This window comes from Pinus tabuliformis, chromosome 8 (genome assembly GCF_031772625.1).
Source record: "Pinus tabuliformis cultivar Carrire ecotype Pingquan chromosome 8, CPIR1, whole genome shotgun sequence".
NCBI lineage: Eukaryota > Viridiplantae > Streptophyta > Pinopsida > Pinales > Pinaceae > Pinus > Pinus tabuliformis.
In genome coordinates, this window is record NC_142294.1 from 1,472,726,116 (window position 1) to 1,472,743,461 (window position 17,346).

A 17,346-nucleotide genomic window follows, 5' to 3' on the forward strand; every position below is an offset into this window, starting at 1 on the left:
TCCTGGTAAGGTTGGGCATTGGTTTGTGGGGTGGTCCTCCTCACAAACGAAACATACCTGTATTGAGTGCAATGGACACTTGTTCTTAGGGTGCTTCCTCGTACATCTGGGATAGAAGATGGCCAAAGCCCTCTCAGCTTCCTCTTTCTTTTGCTGAATTCGGAAGGTATCAAGTTGCATGGAAATAGTCTGTCTCATCTCACTCTTGAGGTCTTCCATCTGGTTAGCAAACTCATGCTTGGAGAAGCTGGTACTAGCTGAAAGTGGGTTCCCCCTACCTCTTTTCTAGGCTGCCCTAGAGTGGTTTCTAAACACAGTCTTTATGTCCTCATAAGGTAGTTGGTAGATGTCTCCCCCAGCTAGCATGTGAAGGGTATCTAGAAGGTCTTCAGGGACTCCTTGGAGCAGAACCAACTTTAGGGATTCAGGGTCAAGTGTGCACCTGGCCCGTTTATAGCTAAGTTGGAACCTTTCCTCGTAATCTTCTAAAGACTCATCGCTTCCCATGGTCATCCGAAAGATTTCTACCTTGGTTTCCTTGGACCTACATTAGTCCCGATATTTGGTATTGAAAGCTTGTTGCATCTGAGCCCAAGTGGTGTTACTGTTTCCAGGTAACCCCATGAATCAGCGTAATGCTGCATCCTTGAGGGTAGAGGGAAAGAGTTTCAATTTTTTCTCATCTTCTATATAATCATAGGTTCGATAAAGGACAACAAACTCAAACAGGAAGGTATCAGGGTCTTCAGTGGTCAATCCATGGAAATGAGGTAAGGCTGAGGGACTTATGTTCTTCATTTTCATGTCCCCGTTAGTCTTTCGGATGGGGAAGGTACCTTCTATTCTCTCGTCATTGTCTACACCATTTCTGTTGTCAGCCATGGTTTCAATAGGAATGTTTTCTTTCTCTTCTTCTGTTATGGGATCTTCGTATATCTCAGGAGGTTCACCTATAGGTTCTTCTGGATCATTGCCACCAAAGAAGAGAGAAGGGTGACTCAGTGAAGTGGTGGGGGTGTTGGGTAGGAATTTTCTGGTATTATCTCTATTCCTACGAGGCATGAAAGGATTTTTGGTTGTTTTTTCTTTTTCTCTGCTTGTACCTGCAAAACTGAAACAGATGGAATTGCAACTAACTAGAATCTATCTTGCGGGAATGAAAATGCGGAATTGAAATGAAAGCAGGAAAGGACTAATCTACTCTGCTGAAATCAAATTGCGAGAAGGAGATACTAGACTACGCTTGCAAAATTGAAATTCTATTTTACGCTTGCAGAATTGAAAGTCTAATCTATGAAAGCAGGAAATGTCTACTTTACTTTTGCAGAAATGAAATTGCAGAATGGAAATGAAATAAACTATTTAGCAGAAGGCGAGAGTAGGAAAATAGAAGAAAAGGAGCAATCACAAATGCTCTAACGCTTCCCCAGCAACGGCGCCAAAAAGATGGTGGGCTCCAGTATTGTAGCAATAATGCTGCAACTCCTAGGACTCCCTTCTTTACTTTTATCAACCCGGTAGTTCGTAACAAACTTGGAAGTGACGGTGCTGTATGCACAAGTACTAGCTCTTGCTGCAGCTGTCACTTGGTCAGCTGGCACAAGTCCGCTAGGGGCTTAAGCCAACTTCTATGAGCTCTTAGAAGAATCTTTTTAACTGATGGATGAAAGCTAACTCAAAGGAAGCTAATCTACTTGCGGAAAGAAACTGAAAGCAAAAAAGTAATGCAAACCCTAGCAAACCATAATTCTACCAGCTAGTCCTACTGATGCAAAGGAGAGAATGCAAACTACTGGAAGAGATGCCATTACTTCTATGAAGGTAAAATACATGTGTCTAGACTACCTCTATCTGAAGAAAACATCTTTTTGTATTTTTGAATAAGTCATTAGAATTATCATGCATGTGCTTTTTAACTGGCTTTTCACAGTGCAGGGGTGGATCAAGGAGGAGAAATGCTTGGAAGAGGTTGGGAAGGTTCAGAGAGGGTATAAGGAGTCCCTACACCCTTCTGGAGAGTTTCAAAAAGTTTGGCTATCAACAAAGCTCATTTGTGAGCTTCTACAGGAAGTCTGCGGGGGTTCTACAGGATGTTCAGAGATTTCTACAGGATGTTCAGAAATTTCTACAGGATGTTTGAAACATGGATTTTAGAGGATGGGTGAGTGAGGGAAGATGCATGAATGGATAGGGAGGTAGGATAGGGGTCTAGAGTGACCCAGGGACTGGTGGATGGAGTGGTGAGAGGGTGTAGAAGGCTGACTTGGCTTAAAGAAGGCTAAGACAATGATGGAGCAAGAAGGTAGGGTTACGTGGGCAAAAGGACAGGTGTGAGATGAGGAACCTAGCTAGGAGATGGAACAGCTGGCTCTGATGAAGCTTCGGTGGATGAGAGAGTGGTAGAGATGCCTTGCATAATGTACATTTAACCGAATCAACAACATATTACAAATAATCAAAGTCTTAGATAATCTAATCTAACTGTCAATAAAATGAATGAACAACAGCTTTATTTGGAAAGAAAACCATGTACATCAATCATGCAAAGAAACATTTCAGAGATCTGAACCCATAACTAACTTCTGCAAATGAAAACAGTACACTAAGGATTGCATGGTCAAGCAAACTAGTGTTTTTGTTGGGGCAGCATTGTTTCTTCAATTCCAGCCCCTGATCCAATAAGGATGAGGCGAAACAGAGAGTGTTGTTGACTCTTTTCTTAGAGCCTTTTCCTATTATTATCCTACCAATCCATTTTAAACATCTGAAGCAATTCTATTCATAAACAGTGACCTATTTAACCAACACAACTAAATCTGCCCAACAGAAATACGTTTCAAATGCATAAAAGGAAAACAATGATGCATAAAGGAAAGGTAACAGTACAAAAAGGAAGCCCTAGGCTCTCAGGTTGGGCCCAACCCTGAGAGCTATGGCTCCTATAGAAAACTCAGAGTTGATATAAAATCGGACTGCTTCTCATTATCAAAAAATAGTCATAAGTCCAGAGTTATGCCCAAAATGGCTACAAGAGAACAAAGTAGAGCTAACAGCACTGTAGTGCACAATATGCAATGGTTTCCAAAAGTCCCTCACAAAGGCTGAGGCCTTAACATTTATACACCATGAGGGTCCTAGCTGGCCTCTTAAATCTATGGGACTTGGCTGTCCAAACTGTGAGTAGACAACCCCTTCCAAAATCTGCTTGGCTGCCTTCTAGATCCGGTTTTGGTGGCCTTTGGAGTTCGGAGTTGGGGGTGAAGATCCCGAGGAAGGATATTTAATGCCATAGACAACCCCCCTACGAATCCTCACCTCAAGCTTGGCTATCTTCTAGCCCATGATTGCTCGGTTTTGCTCCAACACGTGTCAAAAAACCTGAAATGAGCACGTGTTAGCCACCTAGGAAGAGTGACTACCCTTATTCATACAAATGACATAAAAATACTGAAAAATAATGCATAAGCTATGAAAAATGAAGGATTGAACAAGGACTAAACAAGGATAATTAGGCCAAGTGAGCCCAACAAGTTACCAAATATGGGCTCATCACCGACCCACACCAAACACCCAACCGAATCGTTCATAATGCGAACTCTCGCCCATGAGGTGGGTCAGCCCGCCCAACTCGTGGGACCGCCCCCTCATCGCTCGCCCAACGCCTTATAAACTCGTCCAAGGTTCATTTCATTTCACATTTCACATGAGCTCCTCGCACACACTTCACATGGTGGAGTCACCTGGACGTGATAATACCCATGCCTCAAGTCCAGCTTGGAAAACACTCGGGCTTTCGCAAGCTTGTCAAAAAAATCAGCAGCCAATGGCAAAGGATACCTATTCCTTACCGTATGCTTGTTCAGTGCACGGTAATCACAACACATCCATAGCTCATTCGAATCCTTCTTCCATTGGAATAATGCCGGAGCTCCATAGGGGGACCTTGAAGGTTTGATGAAACCTGCATTAGCTAACTCTTTTAGTTGTTGTTTCAATTCTTCCAACTCAGGTCCTGACAACTGATAAGGTGCTTTAGCCGGGGGTTGCTTTCATAGCTGAAGCTCAATGCTATGGTCCACTTCATGCCTTGGTGGAAGCTTCTTTGATAGCTCATCAAGTATCAAATCTGCATACTTGGTCAGCACCTCAGAAATATCGGCTGGAACAGGCGTCCCCACTCCATCACCTTCGATTCCCTTGAACATCACCGCATATATCTCCATATCTGACTCCTTCATAGCCTTCTCCAAACTTAGTGCAGAAACATGCTGCACCTTGACTTCCCTCCTTTGCCTATGAGTGGGAAAAGTCCAAGTTTATGACTGTCCAACCAGCACCACCTCATCATAGAAGGGGACAACAATAGCCTTGTTTCCCTTCAAGAAATCTTGTCCGAGTATCATATCGAAGTCGTTCATCTCCATCACTGTGAAGTCCAAATGACCCTTCTAGTCTTTTATCTGCACAGGCACTTCGTGTGCCAAACCCGCCACTTTAGCTCTAGAGTTCACTGCCTTGACTTCCACATTCGATGGGAAGATCATCAGTCCAACTTCTTTTTCCAACCATGTCGTCATGAAGTTATGAGTGGCCCCGTTTTCCACTAGAGCTTGAATGGTCTTGCCATGAACCATCAAGTCCACGAAACCCAGACTGTTCATCCACGATTTCTCCATAACTTTTCCCTGCATACATGTCTGTTCTCTGCGGTCATCAAGCTTCTTCAACCCTAAATCAGCTTCACCTAAGATGAGAAACCTTGCTCTGATACCACCTGTCAAGCCCCCAATACTTTGTTCATTAAATTGGCGGGGTGCGGCACCGCCTAAGTAACCAACATCTTTCATTGTTAACTTACTTTACGAAATACGCCTTAACATTCATCATTAAACATGAATAGCATATTAATGTGCGGAATCCATTAATATTAATCATTAGCAATATAGAACGACAAGAGAACAACATCACATGTAAAATCAATCTTTTATTATATGAGAGAATTTTTACAATGACCGGGAGTATAACTCAACCGGCGTTACACCCGAGTTGGGTGCCCACCCGTGAAAGACCGCTCGGTGGTCTCACCACAACCCAACATACAATACAACCGAGTCACTTTGCCAAGTTAGGCGGGCGTGCCCGTGCACGACCCACTGCCCAAAACACAACCCAAAACTCGTCTCAATACTTTGGCGGGCGGGCGCCTTAGAATGCCCTCCACCTGCGCCTTCGACCACCCAACGCTTATGCCGAGTTCTTCGTGCAGCCGTGCCCGGTGGGCGGGCACATAGCTCGTACCTATACCGCGCTGCACCTTGTGTTGAGTTCCAAGTGCGAAGTGCGATGGAAAATGTCAAGCCTCGCTCGCATATATATACACCTTCTATCGTGTGGAGTCATGCCTCGACTAACTCTCTATTCTACCTCCCAACTGCGTGCCTTCATCAAACAAATGCGTGCCTTTGTAGGTCGGCTCGCCCATGGCGTAGGACCGACCCTCAATTCACCTCCTCATTCGCCTTGTGCCTCTTGGTAGGTTTGTGGTGCACGAGACTGACCCCCAATTCACCTCCTCATTCGCCTTGTGCCTCTTGGTCGGCTTGTTGTACGAGTTGCCCAACTCGCCCATATAAACTTGGAATGCCAACTCGTCCATATAACAAGATATCACGGTGGATGGAGGGCGCGCCTGGTCACCTGTCAACCACAGGGCATTACAGTCGGGGTGGGGTGGAAGGCTGGGTGATTCCAAGAATCACCCCGCCACCCGCGTGTGCTGTTGGGCCGCCAGGGTGAGGCGGAGGGCGGGGTGATTCTCAGAATCACCTCACCACCCTCGCGGGTCGTTGGGCGGCTCAAGTGGGGTGGAGGGCAGGGTGATTCGCAGAATCACCCCGTCACCCCCAAGGGCAGTTGGGCCGTTGGTGTCACACCCCCAGGCTGGCGGTAGTCTTTCAATCGCGCTTGGCAAGGTGCGACATCACTGAACACTTTCTTTTCACCAATACTTATGTTTGTGGACTACGCCTAACCACTTATCCTACTTAGTTTGTGTTTCACAACCAAGTAATTATTAATGTTCCTTTATACTAATGAACACCCATACACATTCATTAACATCAGCAATTATACATGAAGAACACAATTGCACAATATAAAGGGAGGGGAAACTCCCTGAATAATGAGTCCACCCAAATAATATATTATACAGTCTTTTAATTTTACAAAGCTTTACAAGTATACTTGGAAACCCCAAGTTTCATACTTAGCCAAATTTGCAACCTTGTCACACCATCGTACGACAACCAAGATTTCCTTTCCCAAGGCAGGCAGGCGCGCCCTCACACGAGCTGCCTTCCGCACTTCACAACCGAACCTTGTCTTCATGCATGATGGGCGGGTGACTCCACCAAGTCACCAAGACACCCCCTTCGCACAACCGATTTCACTTTGTTTCATCGCGCACACCTTTTGTGTTTGCCTCTGCATGACGGGCGGGCGCTCACCCGAGCTGCCCAAGAACCCATGCACAACCACACAACCACACAACCGCACAAACTGGGCGTTCATGCCTTCACCCATGCGCCTTCGCACAACCGAGCACCCATGCCTTCACCCGTGCACACCTTTCACAACTAGGCACCCACGCCTTACCCGTGCATGCCTTATATCGACCGGCGGGCGGTCCTCGCCCAACGCCTTCGTTTAGACCGTGCCTTCAAACGACGTGCCCAAGAATTGAGTGCATAAACATCTGCACCTTCCTCTTTGCTGCAGCCTTTACCGTGCACCTCTTCCTTGAAGACTTCGCTTGTCGAATTTCATGACTTTTGCTCCAAACCATCGTTGTATATATATGAGTGGAAGGGCGAGTCGAGCTACCCAAGTTGACTCGTCCTCCACATAGTTACACTCCCCTCCACTTCGCAAATACATGTCGGCTTTGCTTCCAAGTGTAGGTCGACCGTGGGTAATCCTATCATGCTCCCACGCGTATATAAACATGTCGCTCTCCTTCTTGTGCTCGTATTATTACATGACTCCTTTGCACATTAGTCTGAGCTCGCACTTTCCTTCGTTCTAAGCCGCTCATTCACCAATAGCCGTCGCACTCCATCCGGTGGGTATGCCAAGGACCGCAAGTCCTTATAGTTGGGGTAGGGTGGAGGGTGAGGTGATTCCTAGAATCACCCTGCCACCCCCGCGGTCCGTTGGGCCGCTGGTGTCACGCCCCCAATTTTTTTTCGTTAAATTGGTCAGGTGCGGCACCGCCTAAGTAATTAACATTCACCATTGTTATCTTACTTTACGAACTACGCCTTAACATTCATCATTATACATGAATAACATATTAATGTGCGGAATCCATTAATATCAAACATCAGCAATATAGAACGGCAAGAGAACAACACCACATGTAAAATCAATCTTTTATTATATGTGAGAATTTTTAAAATGACGGGAGTATAACTCAACCGGCGTTACACCCGAGTTGGGCGCTCACCCGTGCAAGACCACACGATGGTCTCACCACAACCCAACATACAATACAACCGAGTCACTTTATCGAGTTGGGCGGGCGTGCCCGTGCACGACCCACCACCCAAAACACAACCCAAAATTCGTCTCAATACTTTGGTGGGCAGGTGCCTTAGAACGCCCTCCACCCACACCTTCGACCACCCAACGCTTATGCTGAGTTCTTTGTGCAGCCGTGCCGGGCGGGCGGGCACATAGCTCGTACCTATACAGCGCCGCACCTTGAATCCTCGCACCTTGTGTTGACTTCCAAGTGCGAAGTGCGATGGAAAATGTCAAGTCTCGCTCGCATATATATACACCTTCTATCGTGTGGAGTCATGCCTCGGCCGACTCTCTATTCTACCTCCCAACCGCGTGCGTTCATCAAACAAATGTGTGCCTTTGTAGGTCAGCCTGCCCATGGCGCGAGACCGCTCCCCAATTCACCTCCTCCAAAGTGAGTCCTTCGATTCCTAGCTTTCCTCCTCCGGTGCATTCTTCCATCTGACAAGATATTCCCGTTTCATGTGGCAACCAATCCCTGTAGTTCTGTAGCTCAAAATCTTATCCAACTCTACTCCTGGCTTGTCCATAATCCCAGCTGGTCCTCTCGGCGGTTCAGCTCTCTCTGGATGATCAGCTTCAAGTCTGCATCTCTTCAACTTACTCATGTGAAAAACTGGATGCTTCATGTGCATATGGTGCAGAAGCTCCAGCTCATAAGTAACTTCCCCCACTCTCTTCTTCACCCGGAATGGTCCCTCATACTTCCGTGTCAGTTTGCTCGCAGTCCCCTTGGCTGGCTGAAACTACTCCTCGGTAATCCTGAGAAACACCATATCTCCAACACTGAAGTGCGCATCCCGTCTTCCTCGACCAACCCATTTCTTCATTCTCCTCGTAGCTTCGTGCAAGTGCAACCATGCCAACTCTAAGGTCTCATCCCAAGCCTTCATGAACTTCTTTGCATGAGGACTCCTAAAAAAACCTCCTGTCACTACGGTATGTGGAGCAACTGGCATCTGCCCATTCACCAACTCAAATGGACTATACCCTGTCGCAGAACTCTTTTGAATATTGTAGCTGAACTGAGCAATATCCAAGTGTTCAGGCCAATTCTTCTGATCAGCCATCACTTAATGTCTCAAGTAATCCTCCAGAAATTCATTGATCCTCTCAGTCTGTCCATCTGTCTCAGATGGTAACTCGAACTCATCAACAACTCTGTCGTGACTAACTTGAACAATGTCGTCCAAAATCTACCTGTAAAATGCGGATCTCTATCCAACACGATGCTTAATGGCATCCCCCAATACTTCACTATGTTCTTAAAGAACAACTCCGCAGTCCGCTCGGCTCCACAAGGCATCTTTGTTGGAACAAAGACAACATACTTGGAAAAACGATCAACCACGACCATAATCCCATTATACCCCTGAACCTGTGGTAACTGAGAAATGAAGTCCATCGAGACACTCATCCATGGCCTCTCAGGAATCGGTAAAGGTTGCAACAGTCCTCTCTGTCTCTGATTATTCGATTTGTCCTGCTGACAAATGATGCACGTATGTACATACTCCTCCACATCCTCTCGCATCTTCTCCCAAAAGAATCCTCTCTCCAACAATGCTAAAGAATGACGCTGCCCTGGGTGGCCAACCCATGGTGAGTCGTGGCACTCCTTCAAAAGGTGCCTCCTGAGTCTAGATGACTTTGGAACATAGAGTCGGTTTCCAAAGAACAAGAACCCGTCCCATAGAAAGAACTTTCGTGTTTTCCCCTCCTTTATCTGCTTCACTATATTCTGTGCCAAAGTATCGGTTTCAAAACTTTCCATGAGCTTATTCTGCATCTCTTCTGACATCTAAATTCGATTCCTACTCCTTTCTGCTTGGTCTTCTCCTTCCAATGCTGCAAGTTGTCTCTTCCTGCTAAGGGCATCTACTACCGCATTGTGCCTTCCCGGTCTATACTCGATAGCCATGTCGAATTCTGCCAAGAAGTCCTGCCAATGAGCTTGCTTTGCAGAAAGCTTCACTTTGCTTCACCATGCACACCTTCTGCATTTGCCTCACCATGCACACCTGTGGTCCTTGGCACGCCCACCGGATGGAGTGCAACGGCTGTTGGTGTACGAGTGGCTTAGAACGAAGGAAAGTGTGAGCTCAGACTAATGTGTGAAGGAGTCATGTAATAATACGAGCACAAGAAAGAGAGCGATATGTTTATATATGCGTGGGAGCATGATAGGATTGCCCACGACCGACCTACACTTGGAAGCAAAGCCCACATGTATTTGCGAAGTGGAGGGGAGTGTAACTATGTGGAGAACGAGTCAGCTTGGGCAACTCGACTCGCCCTTCCACTCATATATATACAGCGATGGTTTGGAGCGAAAGTCAAGAAATTCGACAAGCGAAGTCTTCAAGGAAGAGGTGCGTGGAAAAGGCTGCAACAAAGAGGAAGGTGCAGATGGTTATGCACCCAAGTGTTGGGCAGGTCGTTTGAAGGCATGGTCTAAATGAAGGCATTTGGCGAGGAGCGCCCGCCGGTCGAAGTAAGGCGTGCACGGGTGAAGGCGTGGGTGCCCGGTTGTGCGAAGGCGCATGGGTGAAGGTGTGAATGCCCGGTTTGTGCCGTTGTGCGGTTAGGTGGTTGTGCACGGGTTCTTGGGCAGCTCGGGTGAGCGCCCGCCCTTCGTGTAGAGGCAAACGCGGAAGGTGTGCATGGTGAAGCAAAGTGAAGCTGGTTGTGCGAAGGGGGTGTCTTGGTGACTTGGTGGAGTCACTCGCCCGTCGTGCACGAAGACAAGGTTCGGTTGTGAAGTGCGGAAGGTAGCTCGTGTGAAGGCGCGCCCGCCCGCCTTGAGCAAGGAAATCTTGGTTGTCACACGGTGGTGTGATAAGGTTGTAAAATTGGCTAAGTATGAAACATGGGGTTTCCAAGTATACTTGTAAAGCTTTGTAACTTTGTAAATTTGTATAATACATTATTCGGGTAGACTCATTGTTCAGGGAGTTGCCCCTCCCTTTATACTGTGCAATTGTGTTCTTCATTTATAATTGCTAATGTTAATGAATGTGTATGGGTGTTCATTGGTATAAAGGAAACATTAATAATACTTGGTTGCGAAACACAAACTAAGTAGGATAAGTGGTTAGGCGTAGTCCACGAACATAAGTATTGGTGAAAAGAAAGTGTTCGGTGGTGCCGCAACTCGCCAAGCACGGTTGAAAGACTACTGCCAACCTGGGGGCATGACAGGTGGTATCAGGCTTCGGTTGGAGCTGGTATTAGAGCAGGGTTGCTCGTGATGAAGTGCAGGTGTGGGTACACTTGGAAGCTTGGAAATTGGTGATAGTGAAGCAGGTACTTGCAGGTGAAGGAAGTTGTTTCACATACAAGTGGAACAAGGGCTGGTTCAGGTTGCAGGTAACTTGGTGAAGCTGTTGGATGGTCGAAACTAGATTGCAAAGAAGAAGGAAGTTGTTAGCAATGGTAGCTGAATCTCAGGCTAGGTGTGAAGGATGCTACTATGGCGTTCATTGAAAAAGTGTTGGAAAAGATGGAGGACTTAGAGGCTTATTGGACTAAGAAGATGGACTTGGTCGAGAAGGATCAAGAGGCCAATTCGAAGATGGGGGAAGAGCTAGAGGAACTCCGGACTCAACACAAGTACATTGATCTTATGTGTACACAACTTGAAGTAAGGGTCAAGGAGATTGAAGAGGCAAGAGATCGAGGCTTGGCAAAGATCGTGGACTTGCAGAAATCTCTTGACGAAGCTAGAGATGGGATCGCGGTATTGAAGAAGGCCGTGAGGCATAACTCAGGTGGAGGAGTGCCTCATGTGAAAGTCAAGGAACCAGAATCTTATGATGGTACAAGGAGTGCGAAGACTCTTGGCAACTTTCTATTGGACATGGAGTAGTACTTGGAACGATTGGGTCTATCTGATGATGAGACGAAGGTGAACGTAGCTGCTCAGTTCTTGACAAAGGATGCTAAGATGTGGTGGTGAAGGAGGATGGATCAGATTGCTAATGGTAGTGCTGGTGACATTACTTTGCGGGATGAGATGAAGAAAGCTTTGCAGACCCATTTCAGTCCTCAAGATGAAACATGGGAAGCAAGGATGAAGATAAAGTTCATAAAGTAGACAGGGAACCTTCAGACATATCAGCAGGAGTTTGCAAGTGCGGTTCTGGAACTTCCTGACATGGCGGAGAGGGACAAGGTGTTCAACTTCATTATTGGGTTGAAGCCTTGGGCACACAATGAAGTGAAGATGCAGAGGATTAGAACACTTGAGGAAGCTTTTGCTGATGTAGACAGGTTGGTGGAGCATTATGATGAGACTTTTGATGATAGGAAGAAGAAGTCTGATAAACCAAAAGAGAAGAAGAAGGATGACGGTTCGAAATCGGATGATAAGTCGAAGACGAAGAAAGCCTTGAAGTGTTGGGTATGTGCTAAACCACATACGGTGAAGAATTGTCCTTCTAGACCGAAAGTGGTTGCGATTGCACAATCTAATGCGAAGAATGAAGAAGCTTCTGTGGGGATGATGCAGATACTTGGTGCTGATGCTACAGAGGTGATCTCTCAGAGGGATCTTGAGATGAACAAGTTGGAGTATGTTCGGATGAAGGTTGGGGGTGCTGATATACTCACTATGGTGGATAGTGGGGCCTCTCACAACTTCAGGGGTGAAGATACTGTGAGAAGGATTGGGCTGAAGTTTGTACCAGTGAAGGCACAAATGAAGACAGTCAATTCTCCTCCTGATAATGTTCTTGGTGTAGCTGAAAAGGTGGACACAACACTAGGTGAGTGGACAGGGAAGGTCGACTTCACTATAGTGCGAATAGATGACTACGAAGCTGTGCTAGGAATGTAATTATTGAAACAATTCGATGCTATGATTGTTCCACATTTGAAGAAGCTGTACATTTACGATGGAAGGGAGGATGTACCCATTGGTGTTCCAACAATTGGAGTGACAAAGCCTGATTGTAAGTTGGCAGTGATGCAAATGGAGGATGAGAAGTGAATGGAAGAGATGAGTAAGCGGTTGTCTATGGTTGAGACAAAGCTTACCGAGCAGTCATTGGTCATCAGGACACTTTCTGATAGTATCTTGGATTTGTCAAGAAGGCTAGAAGTGGTTGAGGATGATGATGATGATGAGGAGGCTTATGTGAGGCCGAATGTCCGAGAGGAGGATTGGGTCACTTATCTACAGAGGATGGAGATAGAAGATCCTGATAGATGGATTGAGATGATTAGTGAGGGTGAGCCTTCAGGCTCTACTCCCCCCACATCTTCTTAGATAACATAGAAGATGGGGCTCACTGTTAGCTGCTCATGGCAGTGAGTCCTTAAAACAGGTTGAGCAGGTATGACAGATGGTGCAGGGATGGTTCGGCATCAAGCATCATGACATGTTGCAGATGGGATGGAGTTTCCATGGACCTGAGCATGGGTGAGATTCTTGGTGAGTTCAGGATGTGGCAGAATCTGAGATAGGCTGGTGAAGGCATAAGGATGGACATTCTTATGATTTGAGCGTGACAGTTGGACTGATCACCCCACTAGTTCAAGTCATGAGGGCTAGCAGTGTACTAGAGAGATGTTGACATCAGGCAGGCGGGAAGGATGACAGTTCACAGGATGGGACGACACATGATGGAGATGGCAGTTCTACATATGTTGTAGGGATGTTTGCAGTATGTGGAGGAGTTGACATCATGGACCGAGGATGAGACAGATATTGTTGATCTTGGTGGATGGCTACCAGGACGGTATGTTGTCGAGGACGACAATGATTTCAGGTGGAGGAGGATGTAAGGACCTGCAGTTCTTGGCACGCCCACCGGATGGAGTGCGATAGCTGTTGGTGAATGAGTGGCTTAGAACGAAGGAAAGTGCGAGCTCAAACTAATGTGCGAAGGAGTCATGTAATAATACGAGCACAAGAAGAAGAGCGACATGTTTATATACACGTGGGAGCATGATAGGATTGCCCATGGCCGACCTACACTTGGAAGCAAAGCTGACATGTATTTGTGAAGTGGAGGGGAGTGTAACTATGTGGAGGATGAGTCGGCTTGGGCAACTCGACTCGCCCTTCCACTCATATATATACAGCGATGGTGTTACACAGCAATTTGTCACCGTTTTTCACCGTCCCTGTTACCCCTCACCTGTACACTGGAGGACTCATTCCGGGACCTGTGAGAAGTGACATGACCTGAAACCACTTGCATTATATTCCTCTGAGTATGAGCTTCATTTTCCCTGAAGACATCTCCTGCAAAATACTCATGAAAACAACTCTTTTTGCATTAGCACGGTTCCACAGTTCACTGCCCACGCCAATGAGGGAAATCCTCTAAAAAGGGCGCGCCATTGGCGCTCTGTCTCAGAGTCGCACTCGCGCCAACCAAATTGAGTAAAGTTTTCAACCACCAAACTCCTGAAGGTTCTCTTCAACCCATTCACCAACTGAATCTATGTTGAGCTAGGATGGTTTGGCTTCGAATCTCCATAGAAGGGAAAGTGGTTTGCCACCTTTCATGGAAGTTTCCAAGTGATAAAGCCAATCCCATGAATAATGTGGTTGATCCTATCTCTTTCCTCTCTATCTATAAAAGCTTGTCTCTATGCCTTGAGCAAGCTAGTTACAGTCACAATAGTCAGTAGTTCTAGGAGTTAAAGAGTTTGAAGCTACAAGAGCCTTCTTTGCACCCATAAGGCCAAATCTAAGTAAGGATATTCTTTTCACCCAAAGAGAGAGAGGCTTGTCCCTCATCCCAACATGCTTTGCAAGACTTGTGTAGCTGACTACCCAGCCAAAGGAGGATTTGACATCAGAACAATGGTTGTATCCTTCTTTGTTATTTAGTAATAATAGATGACTATCATTATGGTTCCACTCTCATTGTCTTATGTTTGATGTTGAGTTATATCTTTTCTGACTGATATATAATTGCATATACTAGATTTTATGCTTGTTTTCATGTTGTTCTTTGCATGTGCAGGTGTCCAATTACGGAGATCGTGAGGACCGTGACCGGCCAAGGCAAAGGAACGAGGACGATATCTCTTCGACCAACACTAGCATTGGAATCCAAGTAGGTTCTCACCATCTAATTTTTATTTGCAATTAGGAACTTGCGTGATAGCATTGTGTGATTGTTGCTAGACCCGGTCTGGGCTAGTAGGGATCGTCTCTGTTCGCAGAGAGGATTTAGCTCCACAACAATTTGGCGACTCCGCTGGGGAGATCTTGTTGTTTGATTTGTAAATTTTAGACGGAGCCTGAAGTACGGCCAGGTAGCCTTCGAAATGCTATTGCTTTGCATTAGCGAAGTAGATCAACGCCACTTCAGTGAATCTCCGGTTTGGTTTACGGACTAAACAACTTGGAGTTTGTCTTGTCTCTTTGGTTTTTCTTGCTTTGATTGCTTAGATAGCTTTCTGGGTCGAACTTCTTGCTGTTTCTTGCTTCCTGGTTTGCCTAGATACTGTTCTCAAGCCCTGGGTTGCTTGCTTTTGTTCTTGATTTAGAAAATCTGATTAGCGTGCTTTTTAGCCTTACAGTCACGCTATTGGCGCAAGTTGCTCAAAGACAACCCGCGCCAATCCTATAAAAGCGCGAGTTGCAGCCTGACAGTCGCGCCAGGCCTGTCAACTTTTCAGTTCGCTTGTCCTTAAGCCCCTCTGAGCTTGGATTTGTATCTTGCTGTGTCTTTTTCAATTACTGGAGTGTGTTTGATCCTGGTTTGACTGGTCTTAGACCTTCATCATTTGGGTGTTTGCCTTTTTCTATCGATTTCACATTTTAGCCCTAGGGCATCTAGTGTCTTTGTGCGTCGAGCCTCCCATAGGTGTTTTGTGTTCTTTGATCATCCGGTCAACATTGTGATTATCCTTTTGCATTCGCTCAGTAGTTAAAGTTTTTTCTTGTTATTCAAGTGATTTGCTTCTTTTTCGCTTGGGTTTCACTTGGCTTCGTTTGGGCTTAGATCACGTGGCTCATAGAGGTCTTTGTATTTTCTTCTTGGTTTGAAGGACTGTTTTGGTGTTTTGGGGATTCGATTGTGTTCTCATTGAAATTGATCTTTTGCTCGGTGTTACTGTCTCTCAAAATTTGTTTAGTGCACTTTGCCATTGAAAAGAAAAACGAATAATCTCTTTTGCATTGCATTAGTTAATTGAAATTAGAAGCTTTTCATTGATTAAGTGATTTAAAACAAAAGAAAAGTTTCGTTTATTTGTCATTAGCTGCATCAGAGTGATTCTTGCTTGTTTGTGGTCATTTTGTTTGAAAAATCCTTAACTCTCTCGTAGTTAGCATTCATCGAACGAAATGATATTCTTTGGCATATAGTTTGCATTTAGGGAATTGTGAAAGATTACATACGGTAGGACCTGGAAACTAAAACTTAACTAAAGATCAACCATAAAATGAACTGAATGAACTTAAAAACGCATTGGAACATAATGCTCACTAATTAGAGGTCTAGGCTAGAGACGTGCTCCGGCGTCGTTAAACCTAGTCACTATTGTTTCACACTATGGTTGGGTGATTCCTCCTTTTGTGACTCGATAGTGGTCTAGCACGGACTTGAGCTCCCACGTACCGTCGCGTATATAGGGAGACCCCACTAAGTTATCATCCTTTATCCACAGGAAGCCGTGTCTGCCACCTTACAAGCCGTAATGCACCGAACACAGCATTCGGGAAGATTGACTGTCGTACGGGAAGTCCTTGGTTTTTATATGACTGCCAAGGTGTATATGCAGTTTTACAGATTTGTTTGGTAAACCCTTTGCCTAGTCTCTCCAGAGTAGTCACTTTTGATCCTTTTCAGACTCCTTAAAAGAAAAGGCTCACTTGAGCAGTTTGTCACTTCAGGCTCACAAAACATTCGAAGGCGACTAGAGTCACCTTTTCGTCCTTTTCTCGACTCTTAAAACATGAAAAGGTCAAGTTGTGTCCTTGCGTCTTAAAATTCATTTTTCCACGATAAACATTACCTGGTTAGATCTTGTGTGCGTTAGTTTGAGTAGGGTCCTTTATCGTTAGATTCCCTTAGGTTTGTTTGAAGTTTGTCATCCTGGCTGAACCGTCGACTCCTGTTCCAAGTGATCAAGGCTCTCCGTCTTCCGCTGCGAGCTCAGACTAATGTGCGAAGGAGTCATGTAATAATACGAGCACAAGAAGAAGAGCGACATGTTTATATACACGTGGGAGCATGATAGGATTGCCCACAGCTGACCTACACTTGGAAGCAAAGCTGACATGTATTTGTGAAGTGGAGGGGAGTGTAACAATGTGGAGGATGAGTCGGCTTGGGCAACTCGACTCGCCCTTCCACTCATATATATACAGTGATGGTGTTACACAACAATTTGTCACCGTTTTTCACCGTCCCTATTACCCCTCACCTGTACGCTGGAGGACTCTTTCCGGGACCTGTGAGAAGTGACATGACCTGAAACCACTTGCATTATATTCCTCTGAGTATGAGCTTCATTTTCCCTGAAGACATCTCCTGCAAAATACTCATGAAAACAAATCTTTTTGCATTAGCACGGGTCCACAGTTCACTGCCCACGCCAATGAGGGAAATCCTCTAAAAAGGGCGCGCCATTGGCGCTCTGTCTCAGAGTCACACTCGCTCCAACCAAATTGAGTAAAGTTTTCAACCACCAAACTCCCGAAGGTTCTCTTCAACCCATTCACCAACTTAATCTATGTTGAGCTAGGATGGTTTGGCTTCGAATCTCCATAGAAGGGAAAGTGGTTTGCCACCT